At 43.9% G+C, this 24366-nt stretch overlaps 1 protein-coding gene across 2 annotated transcripts in view; it reads left to right on the forward strand.

Annotated features, from left to right (window-relative positions):
* The first annotated feature begins 2240 nt into the window (after nt 1-2240).
* FHIP1A (FHF complex subunit HOOK interacting protein 1A) overlaps nt 2241-24366 on the forward strand; it is a 291239-nt gene continuing 269113 nt past the window's right edge. The window contains exon 1 of one of the 2 annotated variants that reach the window (XM_043902607.1): nt 2241-2534. The gene's annotated coding sequence lies outside the window, so the exon portion shown is untranslated. The remainder of the gene's footprint in view (nt 2535-24366) is intronic. The other variant, XM_043902606.1, reaches the window with a different exon arrangement.

The raw sequence follows: 24366 nt of genomic DNA on the forward strand, positions 1-24366 counted from the left end.
TCCTGTGTTATTTCAGTAGCCTTCTCACTGGTATCTGCTTCAGCCCTCACCCACCACTGTCCTCAACCCAGCAGTCTAAGTGATCCTATTACGAGGTGTCAGAAGACGTCACTTTCCTGCACAGAACCCTCCAGGGGCTTCCAGCTCAGGCCGCGGAGGGCCTCCCCTGACCCCGTCACCTGCCCCTCTTCTCTGACTCCCTCTCCTGCCGCGTGGCGCCCCGGTTGCCCCCAGCACACTCAGGCATGTTCCCGCCCCTGCCTCAGGGCCTTTGTTCTTGGTGCGCTTTCTGCCTCAGAGGTCATCAGCTCAGATAGCTTGTTTCCCAACCTCCTTCAGGCCTTTGCCCTAATATCGCCAGCGGCTTTCTTTGATCGCCTATTTAGGAGAACACGCCGCTTACTCCTTCTGTTCTGTCCCTGTCTGATTTTTCTCCACAGCACTGCTAATCATAGGGCGTGCGTGCGTGCTTAGTCACTTCAGCCGTGTCCGACTCTGAGACCCCATGGACCACGGCCCGCCAGGCTCCTCGGTCCATGGGATTCTCCAGGCAAGGATACTGGAGTGGGTTGCCATGTTCCTTCTCCAGTAATAAAGTATGAAGTGAATGAAGTGAAGTCGCTCAGTCGTGTCTGACTCTTTGCGACCCCATGGGCTGTAGCCTACCAGGCTCCTCCGTCCATGGGATTTTCCAGGCAAGAGTACTGGAGTGGGTTGCCATTTCCTTCTCCGAATCATATGGCAGTCCACATATTTTCTTTATCATTTGTGTCTCCTGCCTGGAAGGTAAACTCCATGAAGGCTACAATTTTTGTTTTTGTCCTCTGCTGTGTCCCCAGTCCCTAGGAGAATGCCTAGCATGGACAAAACACTCTATAATGGATGAATAAATGAATCCCCCACATCCCAATTGTTAGAACAGGCCCTGACCTGCTGGGCAGAACTTCCTCGCTCCTATGCTTCTATCTCCCTGTCCTTCCACAGCTTTTAGTTAGCCACCTGTCTTGCATGTTATAGGCGGAAGGTTGGTGAATCCTGAGAGTTATTTGCAGCAGGTGCATCCCTGCCGCAGTCATCAAGAATAGCAGTGGTTGTAGAGCCGGAAGTGTGAGATTTTGCATCCTCTGATTACCGAGGTTGCAAGAGAGAAACCGAAGCTAGATAGAGTTGATTTTCGTTGTCACTGGATGCCATTCATCGAGAATGGAGGGAGGAAGATATACTTCCTCCAAAGGAGAATCTAGTGAGGCGCCAGCAGGATGTTGCGGGTAGGAAAAACCCCACATCCGCCTTTGCAAGCCATGGTTAGGCCCAACCCGCTCTGATTGCGGCTCACCTCAAGTTTCAGCCACACCAACCACAGGGCTCTGGAAATGCCAAGAGAGCCTCTAACCAGGAATTTGATTCCTCCTCCTCGACTTTACCATCCAAACAGGCAAGGAGCGTGGAAGGAGGAGAAATGGGGAGGAGGAGGTGGCAGTGCCCGCAAGACAATGGGCAGGGTCTCCGATGATGAGCAGCCAGCAAACATGGTGTCCGGTCGTCCGTGGTCCGAGGTCTGGGTTCTGGAAAGGTCTGGGTTCTGGAAAAGTCTGGGTTCTGGAAAGGCAGTGCCAAAGGCCATCGCCATACCCTGGGCGATAGGGAAACGGATTCCCAACCTGCTGTCTCATTTTCCGAGGAGTTGTGAGATGGGGAAGTTTCTTTTTGCTGTTGAAATGTCCAATTAAATAGCCCTCATATTCAGGGGGAAAACTGCCAGTGAACTGTGACACGTACACCTATACTCCATGAGTGTCGCATGGAGGTGTCTCACCTTCTCCACTCAGCAGAACCCAAATAATGAGCCTTTTGGCACGACTGTAAACGTAGTGTGTGTGTGTGTGTGTGTGTGTGTTCGTGAAGGGGTGTAGTTCCAGCGACAGGCGAGTTCCCCAAGGGCGCGGTGTCCTCCATTCCGCGGGGTTCAAGTTTCGGTGGAAACGTTTCCTCAGAGGCTCCGCCTCCTTCACCTTGGCAACGGGCGCCCGGGCCACTGGCAGCCGACCCCGCCCCCTCCACCCCGCACCTGGCGGCCACGCGCGGGGGCAGGGGCGGGGCCGCGAGGGGCGGGGCCTGCGAGGGGCGGGGCCGGCCGGCGGGCGGGGCCGGCGCGCTTCCCGGGGCCGGCCTGGCAGGTTGGGCCCCTCCCCGGCCGGGCCCCGCCTGCGCTCCCGAGGGCGCGGGGTAGGGGGGCGGGGGAGCCGGGGAGCGGCGCGACTCCGCCACCCGCTGACGCACCGTCGGGGAGTTGCGCTCGGACCTTCTCCCGCCTCCTCCTTTCCACGGGAGCCGCTGTACACTTGGAGCCGGGCCGGGGGGAGCCCAGCCGAGATCTGCGAGCGTCGGCCGGCCCGGGAGCGCAGCGGACTGTCCCGGACCCGGCGAGGAGCCCGCTGCCCCTTCCTCGCGGCGTCCGGCGCGGGCAGTGGCACAAACTTTCTGCATCGTCCCCGCACCGCGCCCTCGGGAGGGGGAGCCGCGGCCACTGACAGGTACGTGGCGCGCGGTTCTGAGACTTGCGCTGAGGGACTCTCTTCCTTTAGGGGTTGTGGGAAGCGGGAGAGCAGAAGCGCCTCTTCCTGAGCTCTCCGACCGGGCGGGAGGCGCAGGAATTGGGAGGGGGCCCTTGGGAATAGCCCAGACACGGTCTCTGTGTCGGGCCAGGCGCGGCGGGGAGGAGGTTGGCTCCCCGAGCTGCGGGACCGGGCGTTACTCTGTGATTGATCCCGGGGGAGAGGGAGCTAGCTTGTTTTGACGGAGAAGGGTGGCGTTAGGGCTCTCCACCCTTTTCTTGGTCCCTGGGGCCGGAGAGCTGGGTCGTGCGGGAGGAACCGGCAAAGGCGAAGAGGTCTGGGGCTCAGTTTTCCTCTCCAGACCTTGTCGCTTTTATAGTAGAGGCAGAAGCGGTGCCACGCTTAAGTTTGCAGTACTTTCCAGTGTGAGGACTTACTTGTTGGGTGGTTTTTGCTCAGTTTCATCAAGTTCTCTTATGAAACGGCTTTCAAGTTGTTATTATTGACGGTGATGATGATGGTGTGTGTGTGTGTGTGTGTGTGTCTGTCTGTCTGTCTGTCTGTCTGTCCTGCTCCGACCTTAACAAAGGTCCCTTGTTATAATTCCACTTCTGCTCGGGAGTGGAACTGCTGTCCTATTTCAGGAGCCCAGCCAGAGCCAGGTGTTGATGGCAGGGGTAGCCTTGTTTCCTGGGGACTTTGGGAAACAAGTGGGCAGGTCTGATGAATTAGCCCAATTCTGTCCCACCCACGTGGATCCATCCATTCTTAATAGAGCCCGGTTTTGTTAATCCCAGACTCGTAATTTATCCTGGTCTGTTCTGAATGGGTGGATCCAACTGGGTGCACAGGGAACTCTTCCCAATATTCTGTAATAACTAAAAAGGGAAAAGAATCTGAAAAAAGAATGGATATATGAATGTGTATAACTGAATCACTTGGCTGTACACTTGAAACTAACACAACGTTGTAAATCAACTATATTCCAGTATAAAATAAAAATTAAACAAAAAATAGACCCAGCTTCCACCATCCAGCAGGTGCTGCACTCTTAGCCATCCAAGGTGAGGAATATTCCCAGTGGAAGAAAGAAGATCAGAACAGAGAAGAGAGAGTCCTGAGGAGGAGGAGTGTAACAGTGCATACCACTTGTTGCTTCCCTGCAGACTGGGCCTGCTGCCTGCCTTCTCTGGAAGGGGCCTGCTATCAAATTCATCTTATTAGGAAGTCAGCTGCTCTCTGCTAATAGCCACAGCAGCCCTGATGAAATTATGTAGGTCATTGAAAAATAATTCCTGCTTAATCACCTTTATCCTGTTGATTAGTGAGAGAAAAGATTTCCTCGCCTTAATGTACCATGTCTGGTTGGCAGGGTCACCTGCCTGACCTCAAATTCACTTGGACACCTGGCAGTGGACAGGATGTTTTCCCTGAAACTGCCCAAACGTAGCGTACCACAGCCCAAGTCCACATTTGGAGAACTTTAGCGGTCTTCGCTGCACCGAAGTCGAACAGGAGATTCAGTCTGTACATTTACGGCTTAATGTGGCATACTTGTTGGCTTTAGATAACCTTTTCAGATAATTAAAAGCTGGTTTCTTTTAGTTCCAGTTAATTCCTCTCCGCCAAGTTCATAGAAATTGTTTCCATGTTTGTTTTGAAATAAAGTTTGGGGTCCCATCTGTCATTTGTCCTGTAGCTTTCGGAATAGGATTTAACTGTGTGGGGTAGATAGAAAAGACAAGAGAAACTGCCTATCACTGAACTAGATTCAGAGAGAGATTTAGAGTGGTTTCACAATCTAGGCACAACTACCCAGCTAGCTTGCTACCTTCCTCTAAGTAGAGACAGTACGGTTGTATCAATTTATATAAAAGAAAAGATATTTATTTGGCTGTGCCGGGTCTTAGTTTCAGCACATGGGATCTTCGATCTTCGTTATGGCATGCGAAATCTTTAGTTGTGGCATGTGGGATCTAGTTCTCTGACCAGGGATCCACCCCGGGCCCCTTGCTTTGGGAGTGTGGAGTCTTAGCCCCTGGACAACCAGGGGAGCCCAGGTTGTATTACTTTTAATGTAGGCCTTTGAAGACCAGAAATGAGAGGACTGTTTTACTATAGTGTCGGTAATGCATTGCTGGACAGTTCTTCGTGATAACTTTTCGAAATTGGTTCAAAACACTTTCTCTGCAAAGTTCTTTTCTGCCATAATAGAAAGTGAGTAGAGTATATCTGCAAATCAGAAAGCAGATGTACAAATAATGTTGAAATATAGAGGTACATATTAGAAGAAGCCTAGGTGTGACTTTTGAAATTATGTTCTTGTTTTACTTTTCAAAAAAGAATTTGATAAGAAAGCTCCCTCTCTCTGCAAATATAAAACAGAGTTGCTTTCTCTGATCCCTGCTTAGATGCCCAATGTTCTGTGTACAGTTGTCTCATCGGGTGGTACCGAGGCCCTTGGAAGAGCTGGCCCCTCAGATTTTGGCTGTGGAGCATGACTGACTTCACTCTTACTTCTCATGCCTCTGTGAAGAGTGAACACCTCCACTTCACTCTTACCCTCATGATGTCTGCCTCTTAGTTTTTAGCCTACACAGGAGAACAGTGCTCAAGTGACCAGTAGCTTCAGGAACTTCATTTATAGGGATCTCTTAGTGAAGACAATAACAGAAAGTAACTTTTTTGTGGGTCTTGAGATGGCTGACTTAACCAAAAAGGCAGCTCTTGCCATCACTTCTTGGCCTTTTGGCTAAGATCAAATGTAGTATGGGGGCTTCCCAGGTGGCACAGTGTTAAAGAATCCTCCTGCCAATACAGGAGATGCAAGAGATGTGGATTCGATCCCTGGGTGGTGGAAGATCCCCTGAAGAAGGAAATGGCAACCCACTCCAGTGTTCTTGCCTGAAAAATCCCATGGACAGAGGAGCCTGGTGGGCTACGGTCCTTGGGGTTGCAAAGAGTCGAAACATGACTGAGTGACTGAGCACATACCATATTTGTGCTTTGTGATTTAACCATTTTGAAGTTCAGGCTATTATATTCAGATTATACAGGAGGAAAACAGAGGAGACTCCGAGAAAATAAACTTTTAGATGCATATTTTGTTCCTGTATGTGGTGAACTCAGACCCAAGTGCGGTGTTTCTGGTTTAGAAGCCAGGCTTTTAATTTTTTCTCTGCTACATCGTGTGCAGTGTTTGGATGCAAAATGGGGTCTTATTTCTCATTTACCAAAATGCGTGCTCATGGGGGACTATAGAAATACGTACTTACGTGTGTGTGTACATGCATGTCATCTTTATATCCTTTGCATCTTAACAGTGTAGCCGCACCCCAGGAGGTGGGGTAGGTAAATAAATACCCTACTAGTTGCCATAAGGAACTTTGACTAGGATCTACAGTTGAAAAAAATCAGAAAATAGAATTTAAGTGTGGGGTTTACAAATATGGAATTAATTACTAGAAGAAACATCTAAAACAGTTGAAAGGGCTTCTTTTGGAGAGTGGGACTCAAGGGAGAGGAGGAGCCAGGCGGGACTCTGCTGTTTTTGGCCAAGTACGTTACAACCTTATACCTTATATGTTATGCTGGGTACATGTGTATTGCCTTTTTAGGTCGTCTTTGGCAAGGAGAGAGTAAAGGTTTGTTTTTAGAATTTTAGAGCCAGAAGGGACTGCAGAGATTGTTTATTTCCAGCCCTTTCATCTTGTAGGTGAGGAAATTGAAATATAGTTTAATTGTTTCGCTAAGGTCTGCCGGGTTCACACCCTTCCCCAGGCAGGAGGAACTTTCCTCCACGCTTGTGATTCCTTCGTTACCTTTCCAGGCATTGCTCCCTTCTCCTTTCTGTCTACTTTTTACAGTGTTTGGTTAGATTGTTGGACTGTGGATTCAAAACTAGGTGATTATCTCTAATTCCTCATATTTCTATTACAGAAGTGCTGCAGAGTTTCAAAGTCTGCATAATCTGTACATTTTTGAGGTTAATTCTGTAATAACTTTTAATTAGAATTAGAGATACTTTTGCAGTCTGTCTGCAGCTATTCAGAAATTGATGGTGTTACTCAGTTGAATTTGATAAATACTGGAGTTTGGCCTAAACTTTTATCCCTAGAAGCTATTACTAATGGGAGATGATAAGAAGGTCTTTTTGATATCTATGTATGTTGCTTAATTTTGAAATTCTGAGAATAAGGCAACAACGGTCTTCCAAGAGAGAGGCAGAGGCAGGTGATATAGCAGAACTATAATAGAAAAGTTTTTAAGATTTCTTAAAGTAATTTCTTAAAGTAAAGTAATCTAAGATTCCTTTTTTCTTTATACATGAGATTTTCTACTTTCCCTCCAAAATTATATCACCAACTTAAAAGAAAACTTTATTTTTTCTGATTATACACACAATACATATTATTCAACATTCAAACACTACAGAAATATGTAATGTTGAAAGTTAAAAGTGCATTGTGTTGTATTCTAGAGAAACTTCCACCAAATTTTCTTAAAATTTATTTATAATTGTGATTTTAATAACAAGTGGGGGTAAAATAACACAACTTTCAACTTAATTTTTAACTTAATATGTATTGAAAATGTTTCCATAGCCATACATACAGATCATACTGTGTAGTATTGCATCACAGGTAATTTAAGCAATTTCCCATTGTTGGAAATGTGGGTTGTTTCCCATTTTCCCATAGTAAGAATAGTGCTTTGGAGAACATCCTTGAAAGTATATCTTTGTACAGTTGGGTAGGAAAGGTTTGTGAAAGAGTCAGAGGGATGAAAAATTAATTTTCTCTAATTTATACTTCCTCTAGTAGTGTGTCTACATTTTAAACTATATTAATGGCTTTTTTATTTTTGAACGTATTGGACCAAAGATAGAAATTATTAATATATGAGCAGACTCTGAAACAAAAGGTCATAGTAACAAAAGGCGCTGAGCTTTTAGGTGAGGCTCACCTCATTTCAGATTTTTTTGGTTTTAATGTTTTTCCCAAGAGAATATAGTAATTGCTAACAGCTCTAAAAATACTCTGCAGTTGTTGGATGAGCTGCTAATTACTTTTTATGGAGCATAGTTAAAAAAATTTTTTTTACAGAACATTATTCTAGGACATGCCATTAAGGAGTTCAGGGGAATCTGCTAGGCTTTGCAGAATGCAAAGTGAGTGTGTTTTAGCTCCCCTTGTATGAAAATTTACCTCTGTTGAAATATTGGTCATGGGTCAATTTTAAGATCTTTAGACCTGCAGAAAGTCCCAAGAACTAATTTTACTCATCTATGTGTGGAAAATGTGAAATATAATACTTTGGCTAAATTTCATGACCTAGGCTCATTGAAGCAGGAACATTTCAGGAATTCCTGTGGCAAAGTTTTTATTGGTCATCTTAGAGAGCTGATTAATATTTTCATGGAGTCCAAGCTTTGTTCATAACCATTCAATTAGAGAATTGTGTTTCATTCCTCAGGATGAATACCTTCTGATTTGTTTGTGTTCATGGAACTTGTACTTGGAGTTCATTCATGATTTTCTTTGTAACATATTAGAATGAGTATAAAAACATCTTAACAAATATAAATGTACACAGATGCACACTTATATATATATATACACATACCCTATGTGTGTATACACACACAGACACACATATATACATATGTGTATTTATGCATAAGTAATATAAGCTATACTTTAAAAATATCATCAATAGGTCATTTAGCATAAATATTTGGTGCACCCTTAAAATTAAGATGATGTCTGCCCATATTTATTTTATTAGGAAAAAAGCTTCTTGATGTCTTTTATATGAAAAGGATACAGGTGAAACATCATTGTTTGTATATAGTTCTTATGTTTTTTTTTTTTTTTTTTTTTGTGGAAAGATGAAACATATCTTGTGTATTAGTCTTGGTTATTGCCTGGTCTCTAACACTCACTTTTTTAATAAGTTGAATATTTAAAATCCCTCCTGTTTGTGATATATTTCAAAATGTTTACACTTTCCTTATTTTAAGCAAGATACAGTAATGTTTATGAAAAAAGTGGCAACAGGACTTTCACTGACCTTGATTTGCTTCAGGAAATACGAGACAATGTGCTGTTTACTCGAGTTGTATTAAAAACTTAATGGTTCATGCTGGTTTCTTACCAGCTTGATGAAGTTTGTCCCTCCGTTTCCTCCTTGTGCTTCTCCACTGGGTTCATGTTGAGGCCTTTGTGTGTCTGATTTGGAAAGTGGACCCTGTGTGTGCTCTTGATGAGTCAGCTTGTAAGTTGTGTTTTGGTGGTTTGGGGGCTGGTTGTGTTGCCGCCTCCCTTTTTTCCTCCTAAAGTCATCCTACCTCTTGATCGTGTTTTAGGATTAGTGTGCCACCTAGGAGTGGTCATTCCTCTACAGTGAATCACAAAACGAGTCGGTCTTGTGAGACTTTCTGACTCAAGCCTGACTGATTCAACCTGCTGTCCTTCCGGCTTCTGTCAGGAGGGGCACTCCTGGAATAAACTCTCAACTTGGCTCCCGCCCCTACACGAGTGATCCCTAAACCTGCATCCTCATTGCTGACCTTTGAAATCCTGGGCTTGCTTCTCCAGTTCCTGCTACATAGGTCTTTATTTGGATCCTGACATCCTATTAAACCATAGGATGACAAGAGTAAACTCATCTTAGTCACCTAGCTGAGTACCTACCTTATTGTGAACAGAATCCTACACGTGTGTGTTGTTCATGGTCTGCGTCTTATTATCTCAGGGGCGATTGTAATGTGTTTTACCTTGTTTTCATTTCCAGTTTTTCTTTCTGTCATCCATTTTCATGCCATGATTGGTCTGATTCTATAAAGTACAGCTTTGCTTATGTCACTGATCATGGTCCTTGTTGCCTACTGAGTAATAGGTCAATTCAAGGTATAATGGCTAAATTTAGGGGCCAGATTTAGTTGATTGGGGGACAGGTTGCCCAGGGATTTGGTTAAACATTGTTTGGGTGTGTCTGTGAGGGTGTTTCTGGATGAGATTGACGTTGGAATTGGACTGGGTGGAGCGGATGGCCTTTCTGTTGTGGCTGGGCCTCTTCAGCCCACTGAGGACCTGAATGGAACAGAAAGGCTGAGGAAGGGAGGATTCGCTCTCTCTGCCTGACAGTTTTCGAGCTAGGACATCCACTCTGTGCCTTTGGCCTCAAGCTTGGGCCTGAACTGTATCATCAGCTGTTTTTCTCCAGTGCAGATTTGGGACTTCTCAGCCTTTGTAATTGCACGAGCCAATTCCTTATGATAAACCTTTCTGTCTGTCTGTCTATATATATATAAATATATGTCCTTTATTTACTTTTAAAATTTTTGGTGGAGTCTCGTTGCTTTACAGGGTCGTGTCAGTTTCCGCCGCACAGCAGAGCAGGTCGGCTGTATGTATCTACATGTCTGCTCTTGGATTTCCCTCCCATTTAGTCACCACAGAGCACTGATGAGTTCCCGGTGCTATCCCACTAGTGTACATAGTCGTGTAAATACGTCAATCGCAGTGTCCCGGTGCATCCCCCCCGCTCCTTTCTCCCGTTGCTGCCCACGTTTGTTCTCTGTGTCTCTCCGCCTCCTTTATCTGTGTGGTTGGTTCTTTCCCTGGAGATCCCTAACACCCGAGGCATCTGGGACATGCCCCACGCGGATCCTCTGCTCAGGCGGCCGTGCTGATCTGTTCTTCATTCCTGAGCACACCTACCTATTCCTTGCCCGCTGTCTCTGATGGGACCAGTCCTTCCTCTTGCCTATCTCGGTGATGTGAATTCTTCAAATCCAGTTCCGAGCCTGTGTCCTCCATTAAGCCTTTCTTGGCTATCTTTTCCTGTAGCAGTTTCCTGGCATCTGAACCTCTGTACTGAAATTTTAGGAATTTAGTCATTAGACATTAGCTTTCTAGTGTTAAAAAATCTTTTATACAATTGTCCTTGTTCCTAGTTATGAACTCCATGAGGATTCAGCTCAAGCTCTATACTGCAAATCCTCCACTGTTCTTGGCTTTGCTTCACATGGTAGGTGGTCAGTGTTTCCTGATTTTTTTAAAGCACTAAGCTCTGCCAAGGAAGGAGAGGCACGTGTGGGGCACTCGTGCTCACTCCCCGACCTTGTGCCCAGGGAAGAAGCGTGCAGCTCAGTGCCCACCAGACCCAGAGCTCTTCATCAGAGCAGTGCTCCAGGGAGACTCTGCCAGGTGTTTGGCGTTGCTACTGGAAACAAAACTTACACATCGTCCTTGACCTAGAGCTAACTTTTCCTAAGAAAAAGTTGAGCCACATTTAAAGTTCTGTTGAATTAGCCCTTTCCTGAAGTACTGGTTTGCAACTATTTTTCCTCTCATCTGCTTTGCTCTTGTCTCTAGAAATTCTCTTTGCTCTGCCCGTGGTGAAGTCATTTCGTATCTTCCTCCATAATTATGTTAACATAGCATGTTGGTGTCAATAATTTTGAGCAAGGGTCAAGAAGACGAAATATGGAAAAAGAGCTCTGTTTTCCTAGGCAGTTGTCCAGTTTTATGCACATTTCATTCAAGCTCTGTTTGATTTTCCTCGTTTCTCCTGCAGTTGAATGTCGTTTTTGAGGAACATCATTGCAACTCTGACCTCCTTATGCACTTTGTTATGTCTTAATCTCAGGGTGTTACAGATCCTCTGCGCATTCCTTCCCCCTTCTCCTGCTGTCCTGCACTTATCTTCTAACATATTACAATTTACTTATCTATTTTGTGTATTGTTTATCACTTAACCCCCAAATAAGAACGTAAAGCTCCACGAAGGGCAGGGATCTCTGCTGAATTAGTTTTGACTCTCTTTGGCTGTGTCCCAAGATGTAGACCAACGCCTGCCATTCAGTAAGTGTTTGTTGAATTGAATGGGAGTTTGCTGTCTTTTTTTTAAAGAGTAAAAAAAAAATATGTATTTGGCTGCACCGCTTCTTCACTGCAGCACACAGGATCTTCAGTTGTGTCAGACAGAATCTAGTTCTTTGAGCAGGGATCAAACCGAGGCCCCCTGCACTGGGAGCGTGGAGTCTTAGCCGCTGGTGGCTTAGCCAGTTAGCCAGCCCCCAGGGAGGTGCTCGGAAGCCTGCTGTCTTGAAAACTCTTCACACCCTTGGTTGTCTGGGCTTTCTGTTAAATCCTGTTGGCCCCTCTTTCTTTTTTCCTTCTTGTTATTGAAGGTCCCTTCTGTTCAGACCTGGGCTTCCCAGGCGGCACCTGTGGTAAAACACTTGCCTGCCCGCGTAGGAGACATCGGAGACAAGGGTTCATCCCCTGGGTTGGGCAGATCGCCTGGAGGAAGGCATGACAGCCCACTCCAGTGCTCTTAGCTGGAAAACCCCACGGACAGAGGAGCCTTGCAGGCTACAGCCCATAGGGTCACAAAGAGTCGAACATGACTGAAGTGACTTAGCACATCCAGACCGAGTTAGGTTTCAAACCATATACCCACCTGTTCCCCAGGTCGTTGCCTTTGTTACAGCCCCATCTATAGCAGGAGTAATTTAGAGTCTCCCGGCTGTTCGTGGTTTGAAAAGCACTGTTGCACATACGGTCTCATCTGAAGTCGTTTTGTGTCGGGACGGCGCTGAGCCCTTTAGGGCTGTCTTTCACCAGACCATGCAGGTTAGCGAAGTCCTGTGCCATCAAGGGGTACAGCCATTTGCCAGTGTGTGCTGGGCACACTCTCTTCTTGGCTCTGCTCTTGCCAGCTTATAACTAAGGAGCGTGCCTCTTTGATAGCAGCTCTGGCCTTCTTAGGAACAGTCACTGTCTTGCTCAGAAGAGTGTATGTATGGTATAAGGCCCCCAAGTAGAGTGGAAACAGTGAGGAAGGAAAAAAAGAGGCAGGCAACACCAACACATGTATGGGACACTTCTCATTGGAAAGTCCTTGGGTAGATGCTGGAAACAGTTGTTGCCTCGGACTTAGTTTAATAGAGTAGTTCCAGCAGCAATTGGACACAGAAACATTGAATGGAAAATCTTGGCCTGAAGGATGCAGACCGTGTAGAGATGGGAACTGGTGATTTTTGGGTTCTCTGTCAGTAAATTGGTGTTCCTGTCCTCCTGGTCTGTCGTCACTGAGCTAAGAAGATGCAGCCATTTTCTTCCTAAAGGGCTTCTGTTCTTGCCTCCAAGCCATGGGAGTGCTCAATAACTATTAGTGTCTAATGATGACACAGGAATATTCCTCTGAGCAATTGCAGAGCTGAAGGCGCGTCACACATCGACAGGCTCTCACAAATCTCCTTTTGCTGTTTTGAAATATCACCGCCAGGGGAGTTGTATACATCTTGTTCAGGCAGAGGGGTCTTAAATATTCATCCTTTTACCTCTTCCTTAAGAGGAATGCCAGCATTTTGTCTTCAGGCTGCCAGTAGTAATTTTGGAGAAATTGTATTATAACTTTTTCAAGGTACTTATTTTCATATAGCTCATTTATTTATGCATCCATATATTAATGTTATGCTTAATGATGAAGGGCATGTACTTTGAGGTCAGTGGAGAGTCAGGGGTTAAACGGAGGTTTTTGGTGAGTTATCCTCTCTGGTAAGTTGATTGGCAAGTATTTATTGTTGTAGGAGGCAGCATGGGCATGGTGGAGAGAAGGTGCAATTTGGACACAAATCTGGTTCAGACCTCTGCTTTGCTATTTAGTAATTGTGTCTTTGAACCTGTTACTTTCCTGTGATGAACCTTAGCTTCTTTATGTTTTTGTGCTCAGTCGTGTCCAACTCTTTGTAACCCCATGGACTGCCAGGCTCCTCTGTCCATGGGATTCTCCCGGCAAGAATACTGGAGTCGGTTGCCATTTCATCCTCCAGGGGATCTTTCTGACCCAGGGACTAAACCTACCTCTCCTGTGTCTCCTGTATTGCAGGTGGATTCTTTACCACTTGGGCCATCGGGGAAGCCCAAGTTTATAATGCTCCCCCGGCCACCGTAGGAATTTTCCTTGAGGGTTAAATAAGATAACACATCTGAAATGCTTACCATGTAAGTAATAATCAATGCATAGTAATTGTTATTTATGTGCTAAATCTCTGTTAGCACTCTTCTAGGGATTGTTAGTAGGGTTCTTTCAGAAGTTATGAGTTAATATGTCTGCAGAGCCACAGAAGATGTTGACAGACATGTATTTGACACACAAAAAATTAGGACAGCTTGTGATTAAGCGTTATTTGTGCAGAAAGTAAGCATAAGAAACCAGAAATGTAGACGTCACTGTGGTGGGCATTGTATTCGGATTCCTTTGGTTGTAAGTTATAGAAATTTCAACTATATGGAAAGGGAATTTATCGACTCACATGGTCAAAGGTATGAGAGAAGTGAAGGAGGTATTGGAAGCCAAAGCTGGAGACTCCTATACCACTGAGCGTCTCCGTGTCTTTTCCCAACTTCTCCATACTTCTCTCTGGGTCGGTTTTCTCCACGTGGCTGAGGGCATGGCTGCCCAGAAGTCAAGGATCACCCAGAAAGAGGGCCTGAGCTTTTAATCTACATCTCAGAATCCCGGGGCTGCCTCTGGTTAACCTCCCTTGGATGGTACCCTTCTCCCCGGGGCCAGCGGCACACGTTGTCTGGTAATCGGCAGCCCCATCTAGAAGCACGTCGTTTGGGTGGGGAAAAGGAGCAGTCTCTTGAGAGAAGGATCGTGCCATTCTTGGAAGAAGGGTGGGTGCTGGATGCAGGAGCAGGAGCTGTGTTTCCTGCTGAGGGCAAAGAGGACAGCTTGAGCTGGTTGCAGGGAGAGCGTCAGGCGTGCAGACACCGACCAGAGACACCGAAGTCCAGAATAAGAGGATGGGTTGTGTCAGTGAAGCAGGGTCTGGTAGCCTCAGGCTGACTGGTTCGAAGGGGTTGGTTGAAGAGTTTGGACTGATCTGATGGGGCGTAAATCCTGAGAATCAACATCAAATCGAGATAGTCATGTTGGGTCCTGCCTTTTGTTTTTTAAAAATAGGTTTCATATTGTAGGTGGAGTATTTGAACTGGTAACTTGAGGACTAAGTGGAGTGCACTTGAGAAGTTACACTCATTGAGTCAGACCAGGGTAGTCTTTATAGTCAAGAGGCGGATATCTGTCCTAATACTACCTTAAAAAGATGTTATCAAGCACTTACCTTACTTCTCCTGTTTTTTTGAAAAACCAATGCTGTATTTCAGGGGAACCAACAAGTGGTTTGGACAAAAACCTGATTTTTATCATTCTAACTCATAAGTGCAGAAGGAATGACATAAAATACTATCATTTCATTACCCATAATGAAATAACAACCCAGGGAATGATTGTCAGTGACACCTGAAACTTAGGTCAAAGGGTACTTGGGAACTTTACACTTGATAACATCAGACAGAGAATCCCTGTGCCCACTGATCAGTGTTAACATCACAAAAAGAGAAAAAAGTAAATGTGTGCCCCCTAATTGGATAAAATAGGAAATATGTAGACACATTTGACATTTCTTATCAAAAACCTGAATATGATTCTGATCAAGACTTTGTCTCTAATTGCTAGTTTATAAGAAGCACAGGAAAAAGGGGACCATGTTTAAAAATACCGTGGAGGTGTGATCAGCCAAATCCAGAATGTAGATATTTCTGTAGAACAAGTTATTTTGTTTGTTCAGTAAATAAATGGCAAGAAAAACAAAGAAGGAAGAGCTATTATTTTTTTCCCCAAAGTCAGTGTCAGATAAGTGTTTTTATTTATTTTTTATATTTTAAAAAGTTGCCTTGAGACTTAAGAGACATAAGTATTTTTGTATCTTGGTTTGGCTAAATCACCACAAAGTTATAAATTATAAATATGAAATTGAGATAATTTGGGAAATTTGAACTCTGGATTTAGACACATTAAAGGACTTTAACAAAGGGAATGATCATGGTGTTATTTTTAAAAAGTATTTCTTAAATATACATAATGAAAAAATTTTCAGTTTGTACACTATTGTATTAGTTTCCTATAACTATAGTAACATTGCCACAGACTGGGTGGATTGAACAGCAGACATTATTCTCTCATAGTTCTGGACGCTGGAAGTCTAAAATCAAGGAGTAGGCAAGGCCATGGTCCCTGTGCGATGCTGTGAGAGGATCGTTCTTTTCTGGAGCTGTCCTTGGTCTGCGACTGTGTCTCTCTGTCCCGCCTCGCGTGGCTTTCTCCCCTTGGTGTGTCTGTGTCCTGTCTCCTCTACCTCTTTCCTATAAGGATACACAGGACTGCATTTTAGGACTTACTTGGATGATCCAAGATGGATTCCCTCTTAAGAATGAAAGTTATAGCTATATTTTTCCCCCTATATAAATTAATATTCAGAGCATCTGGGGATTGGGAAGTGACATATCTCTCTGGGCCATTTTTTTCTTGTCTCAGATATGATGTTTGATTTGGGCCATGCCTTAAGGCGTGTGAGATCTGAGTTTCCTGACCGGGGATTAAACCTGGGCCCCCTGCAGTGGAAGCACGGAGTCTTAACCACTGGACTACCATGGAAGTCCTGAATTTTGCTTTAAACAATCCAGCAGAGGCAAGAAGTGGGAATGGCAGGTTGTGAATAGCTATACATTGTTAATTGCTGACCTGAGTGATGGTAGCTCATCATACATAAAAACAAACAGAACAGATAAATCAAAATGCCTTAGTGTTAATTCCTTTCAGAATTTGGAATGTACTGTATCACGCCCTGATAAATAAAATCTTCATTTTTTTTTCTGTTCTTAAAACTTAGATATTAGGGAATTCCCTGATGGTCCAGTGGTTCGGACTCTGCACTTTCACTGCTGAGGGCGTGGGTTCAATCCCTGGTTGGGGAGCTGAGATCCCACAAGCTGCAATGTGGGGCCAAAAAAAAAAAGAAAAAAATTATATATGAGATGTCTAATATCCTCGTTAATCCTTCAAGTTGTCACTACTTTTTTGGACATACTTGTTTGCACTGCTTAAGAAAAGTAAGGGGAAAAAAAAAAAAAAGAAAAGTAAGGGATGAGTGACTATCCCTTCACCTGGAATACAGAAATTGTAAGGCCTGAGTCTTAGATAAAAACCCACTTTACTCTTCCTCACTAAAATACTGGTGAGTGCATGAAGCAAATCAGCTTGGGAAACTCATGGGCCATGTGACTTATCATGACACCTTTGTCAAGCAGGTAAAATCACGAAAGGGTCAACCTTTTTACTGTAGGGCTCCTCTTTCAACTGTGTTTTAATGTGATCATAAAATGTCTAGGTGAGCAGCAAACTTGGCATGTCGAGTACACTGGCATAGCTCAATAGCAATAAATATTTTTCTGTGAATTACTTTTTTAGTTTTGTAAGGCTTGAGATTTTAATTCTTAATTCTAATCTACTTTGTTTTTCCTGAAAAGTAAAAGATAATGAGATTTTTCATGATTTCTCTTCTTTACCTCTGTGCTGGGAAGATTCCAAGGCATACATTTAAAAACAACCACAAAGAGCTGTTGTTGCATATCAGAAGTTAAATTTCTGTGTGCCCAATTCAGCTTAAGTGTGTTATAAAGTATAATGACTGTCAAGACTGTGTTTTAGGTGATTCAGGTTACTTCACATATACTTTTGTTGCTTAACAGTTTTTCTTAAGGAAAAAAACAGAAATTCCTATGCAGAGTCTGCAGTCAAATAATGCCTGGGTGGTGGCTTAAGGCACCCAAAGCAGCATTTTTAAATGTGCATTTAGCCTTTAGAAGTCAGTTTATCAACATGCTGTAGTTTTATATTCTTTCTTCAGTGATTTTTTTTATTGAATCTGTTTCTTTCCAAGTTGAAAACTGTATTTTCAAGGAGTGGTGTAGAATCTAGTTGCAAAATCTCAAAGTTAGACTGTCTTTTTTTTTTAAGCTCATGGCATTAGACTTTAGCTGGTACATTTGTTGTTGATATACGAGACTACTAAAACCTGGTTTCCTCCTTTATGTCTGTTCTGAGTATGGCCCAAACTGGGCTGTGTACATCAAACACAAGAACATGTGGCAAATTCAGTGCCAAATTTGACTTTTTGTGTACTCACAGAGTTTATAAGGCTGACTACATTTTGAACTTTATACCATCTTATGGGGGCTTCCCAGGTGGCTCTGTGGTAAAGAATCTGCTTGCAATGCAGGAGACTCAGGAGATACAGGTTTGATCCCTGGGCTGGGAAGATCCCCTGGAGAAGGAAATGGCAACTCACTCCAGTATTCTTGCCTAGAAGTGTTCATGGACAGAGGAGCCTGGCGGGCTACAGTCCACGGAGTTGCAAAGAGTCAGACACGACTGAGCGTGCACCACCACACAGACAAACGCGAGTGAACTTTTGGCTGGCCCCAGTACGTTGCTATGACATGGTAACTAAGCCCGGCCTACTGGAAAGCTGTATTTTTTTTGGAGGGTATGGATTAGAAGTAGCATATCATAGTAGGATAGATATAAAAATGACTTTTCCATATGGGTGAAATCATTCAGTTCAGTTCAGTTCAGTTGCTCAGTTGTGTCCAACTCTTTGTGACCCCATGGACTGCAGCACACCAGGCTTCCCTGTCCATCAGGGAATTATCAGGGAACCAGTGAAATCATTGGAGAAAGAATAGATTTAAATCACTGGAAGCCTCTTGGGCATTCTAGTTGCTTACTAAATGGTTTATTATAAAACTTGATGGTGATTATTAAATCTCTCAGCCATTCCTTCCTTTTAAAGTTGTAAAATCACCTGATTTATGTACCCTGTAATAAAAGAGAAATGATGTATGGAAATCATTGAGATAATGTTTTACATTTCACTTGATATAGTATCATGAGACTCTGTTCTGCGTTTTTTAGTGTGTTTTTGTGCAAGAAAAATATTTACTCAGTAATAAGGTATGGGTTCTTTTACCCAGGTGCACCTCAGTTTTTCAGGAACACACATTTTTACATAAAATGAAATACTTCTTAAGTCTTCTCTTTACTATTTTTTTCTTTATATAAAATAAGATAAAATATGCAGAACTAGATTGAAAAAGAACTCTGACATTTGCATTATGTGTTTTGGTTTGCAACTGATTGGCAAATAAGGAATCCTTAGGCAAAATGAAAGTATTATTTTTGAGTAAATAACAAATACAGAATACCATCCTAATTTTTACTGCCTTTACATCCAGTGCCTCTCAAGTCCACCCCTTTCTCTCATCTGTATTATCTCCACCCTCTCATGTAGATTATTACAATATCTTCTTAACTGGTCTTCCTGCTTCTCTTCTGTCCACTCTCCAGTTGGTTCTTTACTCCAGCCTTGGTGATATTAAATAATGTTGATTTTATGGTGTCTCTTTCCCATCCTCCTTCCCATTTGAGAGTCCACTTGAGGCCTCTCATCACTCTTCAAGAAGTGAAGATCCTTAGTGTGTGCCAGGCTCCGTGGAGTCTAGCCGACTACCTTGCCAGCCTCATCCTGGACCATTCTCTCAGTAGCATTGAGACACTTCTCGATGCTAGTATTCTCACTAGTATTCACGCAAAACTAGTATTCCCTCAGTGCTAGTATTCTCACTAGTACTCATGCAGTGCTAGTATTCTCACTCGTATTGAAGTTAGTATTCTCACTCGTATTGAAGTAGTGCTTTAGCACTGCAGTCTTTCTTTCATTTCTTAATGTGCCCATACTCTTTAAAAGAAAAAAAACCACAGAGCCTTTGCACATGCTGTTCCTGCTACTTGAAACATCATTCTCCTCTACTCCACCCAGTCTCCATACCTTTCCCCATGTAGTGTTCTTTAACTAGTTAACTGCTGATTATCTTCAGTTCAGATGACATCTCTGGACTTCCATGGTGGATAAGAATCTGGCCGCCAGTGCAGGGGACATAGGTTTGATCCCTGGTCTGGAAAGTTCCCACATGCCGTGGAGGAGCTAAGCCCGTGTACCACGACTCCTGAATCCTGGACTCCTGGAGCCTGTGCTCTGCCATAAGAGAAGTCACTGAAATGAGAATCCTGAGCACAGCTAGAGAGTAGCCCCCTGCTTGCTGCAACTAGAAAAAGTCTATACACAGCAACAAAAAGAGCTAGCACAGCCAAAACAAAAAACTGCATCTCCTTAGAAAGCCTCTTTACACCAGCTGGGCCTCACCGTATATAGCCTAGGCCCACGATAGAACCCCTCCTGCCCAGGTTGCTCTGTCTGTAAACTGACATTTAGATGATTCCAGTGTCCCTTGCTCCTTGGAAGAAAAGCAATGACAAACCTAGACAGTGTATTGAAAAGCAGAGACATCACTTTGCCAACAAAGGTCCATATAGTCAAAGCTATGGTTTTCTCAGTAGTCATGTACAGATGTGAGAGTTGAACCAGAAAGAAGGCTGAGCGCTGAAGAATTGATACTTTCTAATTGTGGTGCTGGAGAAGACTCTTGACAGCAAGAAGATCCAACCAGTCAGTCCTAAAGGAAATCAATCCTGAATATTCATTGGAAGGGCTGATGCTGAAGCTGATGCTCCAGTACATTGGCTACCTGATGTGAAGAGTCAACTCATTGGAAAAGACCCTGATGCTGGGAAAGATTGAAGGCAGAAGGAGGAGTGGATGACAGAGGATGAGATGGTTGGATGGCATCACTGACTCAGTGAACATGACTTTGAGCCAACTCCAGGAGATAGTGAAGGACAAAGAGGCCTGGCATGCTGCAGTCCAGGGGTCACAAAGAGTCAGACATGACTAGTGACTGAACAACAACAAAGTGTCCCTGAAACTGCTCTGCTTGACCAGGAACCCAGGAAGCATAACTAGTCAGTCAGTCCACAAGCACCAGGTCAACTATGAGACTTCCCACTCCAGACAAGGGTGACTGCATAGCCCTGGGTGTCACTGATGTTTTCTGTTTTTCCCTTCCTTGTTCTTTATTCTTTATCCTGTGAAAGTGTCGTCTTCTGCCCCATTTTACAGTTTCCACAGGGAGACTGTCCACTTCATGAAGTGTTAAATAAAATTTGTTTGTATCATCTCATTGTCTTCTTTAGTAATTTTTAATAGGTTTTTTGCATCACCCTATGTCTTTTTCTTTTCTCCCTTTGGATTGACTTAATGGTTATAATTTGTGTGCTTCTGTAAATGGTCTTCATGAGGCAGGTAGAGAGGCCTGCTCACCATTATCTCCCTAGGACTTAGCACAGTACTTGGCAGATATTTAGGAGCACTGTAAATATTTGTTGAATGAATGAATAACGTGAAAAAATGGAAGCAGAGATAGCTGTTACCTAATTAAGTGAATGTACAATCCTGATACTAAGGACATCCTAAAAAGTGAAACATGCTCTTCAAAGAAGTCATCTAGGGAGGTTGCCTGCTTATCCCATAGCTGCTGCTCTTAGAAGGGGAGTTTGGAATAGTTTTAAAGAATCATCTTTGGAAGTAGTTTTTAAGCCACATAAAAAAAGCACTTGTTCTTTTGATTAAAAATAATCAGTGATTCCCTTTATTTTTTAAATGTATTTCCAGCTCACAGATCTCAACTTCCACTTTCAAAGACCCAGATTTGTCACAGTTGAAGTTTTCAAAAAGGTGTTATATACGTGAAGGCAGCCTTAGAAGAGTTGCTACTAAGACATCTTGAGCATTGGCAGGCATTTTTGTGATGAGCATGTAGTCTTTGAAGGGACTAATATTCCTGTAGACGTGTGGACTTTGGTGTTCTTGTTAACTTTAATGAAATTGCTCTTGATGCTGTAAGGATGTCTCCCTTTTGCTTCTGGCAGTGAGGAAGGGGGTTACATTTTACTCTCAAGTTGTTCACTTCATCCTGGTGCCTCCCATCCTCCATGGGCAAAATACGTCTTGCAATTTTTTTGTTTTATACCAGTAAGCATTGTAATAGGGAGTTGAATGAACTATTTTCAAGTGTTTTAAATTCCTTAGATGTTGAGTTCTTTGTTTAGGAAAAGTCCCTGTTAGTGTGAAACATCTCAGAACTGCGACTACATTCTTCCACTGAAAAGTATCAGGGGTTCTTGCCAACTTCTGCTACTCAAGATTATTCAATATTTTTGTTAATTTATCTTTTTAGCCATCATGCATGCATGCATGCTTAGTTGCTTCAGTTGTGTCTGATTCTTTGTGACCCCATGGACTGTAGCTTGCCAGGCTCCTCTGACTATAGGATTTTCCAAGCAAGAATACTGGAGTTGGTTGCCATGCCCTCCTCCAGGGGATCTTCCTGATGCAGGGATCAAACCTACATGTCCTGTATTGCAGGCAGATTTTTTTACCCCTGAGCCACGGGGGAAGACCTTAGCCACTCTCACTTAACAATTTTCAGGAGACTTAAATTCAATCCCTAGGTCAGGAAGATCCCCCAGAGGAGGAAATGACAACCGACTCCAGTATTCTTGCCTGGGAAATCCCGTGGACAGAGGAGCCTGGCGGCTACAGTCCACGGGGTTGCAAAAGAGTCGGGCATGATGGAGCGTTGGAGTGCACATGCACTCATTGCCCCTTTACTTCCTGATTTTGGAAGGAAGTAGCTCTGTTCTCTCTCTCTCTCTAACACTTTGAATCGGCATGGATTTTTAAGTGGGAGTAACTGAGTTAAAGTAACATGGCTGTGATTTGAATCTCTGGGAAGGCTTTGGAGACACTGACCTGATGACTGCAGCCGTTAAAGGTGATTTTAGAGCAGGACGTTTGTCACAGCTCCATTCGGGCTGCCGTGGGAGCGCTGTGCTTTTTGCTCATTCACTTTTGAGAAAATGCAGTCAACTCAGCGTGGTATGGGTGCTCTCAGAAGAGTGAACAACTCTGTAAGCTCACAGGGTGGCAAGCCTTAGCTACGCGGCTGGGAACAAAAGTTCTATTGACCTTATATTCTCGAATGTTCTTGTTTTCCCCTGAGCACCAGAGATTGGCTTTCATTTGCATTTTGTTGGGTTTACTACTTGCCAGTAAGGATGTACATTTTCATATTGCTTCTGTGCTGGCAGCATTTATTTATGCAAATATAGTTTTTTGCCTCCAATACAAATATTTTCTGTGCCTAGCAATAGTATCAAAATTTGTTAGAGAATGCTCTTTTGAATTTGGTCTTTTAAAGGGTGATTCTATGCTGACTGTCTTCTGTGGCAGTTCATTGCTTTTTATTAAATGAGGATCTTAGAAAAAGACCATTTAATGGTTGTACAGAAGACTCACTGTGTTCTCTGCCTGTCTGTGTGAATCTCAGTGAATCCCATCTTGACTGAATCATAACCTCATACCTGATCAGTGACAGTCATCTGTGTGAGTGCTGGCTAACCACTCCCCACCTCCCAACAGAACTGTCCCCCAGAGGGATTTGAGTGCATTTTGATTGAGATGCACTTATATTAGCATTAAGCTCTTTATTATTATTTTTAAGACTAAATCATCCCACCTTAAGCTGGGGTCATGTTACTGTGTACTGTGTTTAATGGGTACAGTTCTTGTTCTCATCACTTATCTGATTGCTGTGCTCTTTCCTCTGTGGGAAAGAGAATTGCCCTTCAGGTGAGGGAGTGCCATCCTGGGACATTATGACGCTGTGGCTCTAGGAAGTCTTAGGAATGATGAGTCTTGTGCTCAAGTCACCTGTGCTCGCAGGATGAGTGCTGAAGGACTGTAAGGGTATGAAAAATTGATGGAGAATTAATGCCTTGTAAAGAAAATCCTCTAGGGCCTGCCCAGTGGCTCAGAGGTAAAGAATCCACCAGCCAACACAGGAGACATGGGTTTGATCCCTGGGTTGGGAAGATGCCCTGGAGAAGGAAATGGCAACCCACTCCAGTATTCTTGCCTGGAGAATCCCATGGACAGAGGAGCCTGCTGGGCTACAGTCCATGGGGTCACAGAGAGTCGGACACGACTGAGCGACTGAGCACTCACACACGAACAAAGCCTGTACTGTTTTAAATAATGACCCCCTCATGTTCAGAGAATATATATGAAGATTTTCTAATGTGAGTTAGAGCCATTTAAGACTGATAAAGAAGGGGTAATGGAGGACTTAGGGCAGGCTGTTCATTTAGCTGTGAAGTGAATAGACTGCTCTGCATGAGAGGTCCTCCTGGCCTTTGAAGGAGGAAGCTGAAGTGAAGAGAGGTTAAATGGTGTGCTCAGAGTCACGCAGGTGAACAGAAACAGAGGCGGGCCATTCTGACAGCACCGCTGGCGATCTTCCCTGTGCAGGGCGGTCTTTCCCCTGGCATCCTATGTCATAAGAAATAAAACGAGTTGTATTTTATTTATTTTTTGGTTGCACCGCACAGCATATGGAATCTTAGTTCTCTGACCAGGGATCGAACCTGTGCCCCCTGCATTGGAAGCACAGAGACTTAACCACTGGATCACCAGGGAAGTCCCCTGATTCTCCTTTATTGACAAGATGAAACAAATTCAGATTTAGAACATGAACGCTTAAGTAATGTATTAATTGATTAAATCATTTGTTCAGAAATCTATCAAGGACTTCATATGTGTAAAGCACCATGTGTGTTAGTTGCTCAGGTTGTGTCCAACTGTTTGTGGCCTCATGGACTGTAGCCCACCAAACTCCTTTGTCCATGGAGTTCTCCAGGCAAGAATATTCAGTTCAGTTCAGTTCAGTCGCTCAGTCGTGTCCGACTCTTTGCGACCCCATGAATCGTAGCATGCCAGGCCTCCCTGTCCATCACAAACTCCCGGAGTTTACTCAAACTCATGCCCATCGAGTTGGTGATGCCATCCAGCCATCTCATCCTCTGTCATCCCCTTCTCCTCCTGCCCCCAACCCCTCCAAGCATCAGGGTCTTTTCCAGTGAGTCAGCTCTTCTC

This window comes from Cervus elaphus, chromosome 5 (genome assembly GCF_910594005.1).
Source record: "Cervus elaphus chromosome 5, mCerEla1.1, whole genome shotgun sequence".
In the NCBI taxonomy this organism is placed as follows: domain Eukaryota; kingdom Metazoa; phylum Chordata; class Mammalia; order Artiodactyla; family Cervidae; genus Cervus; species Cervus elaphus.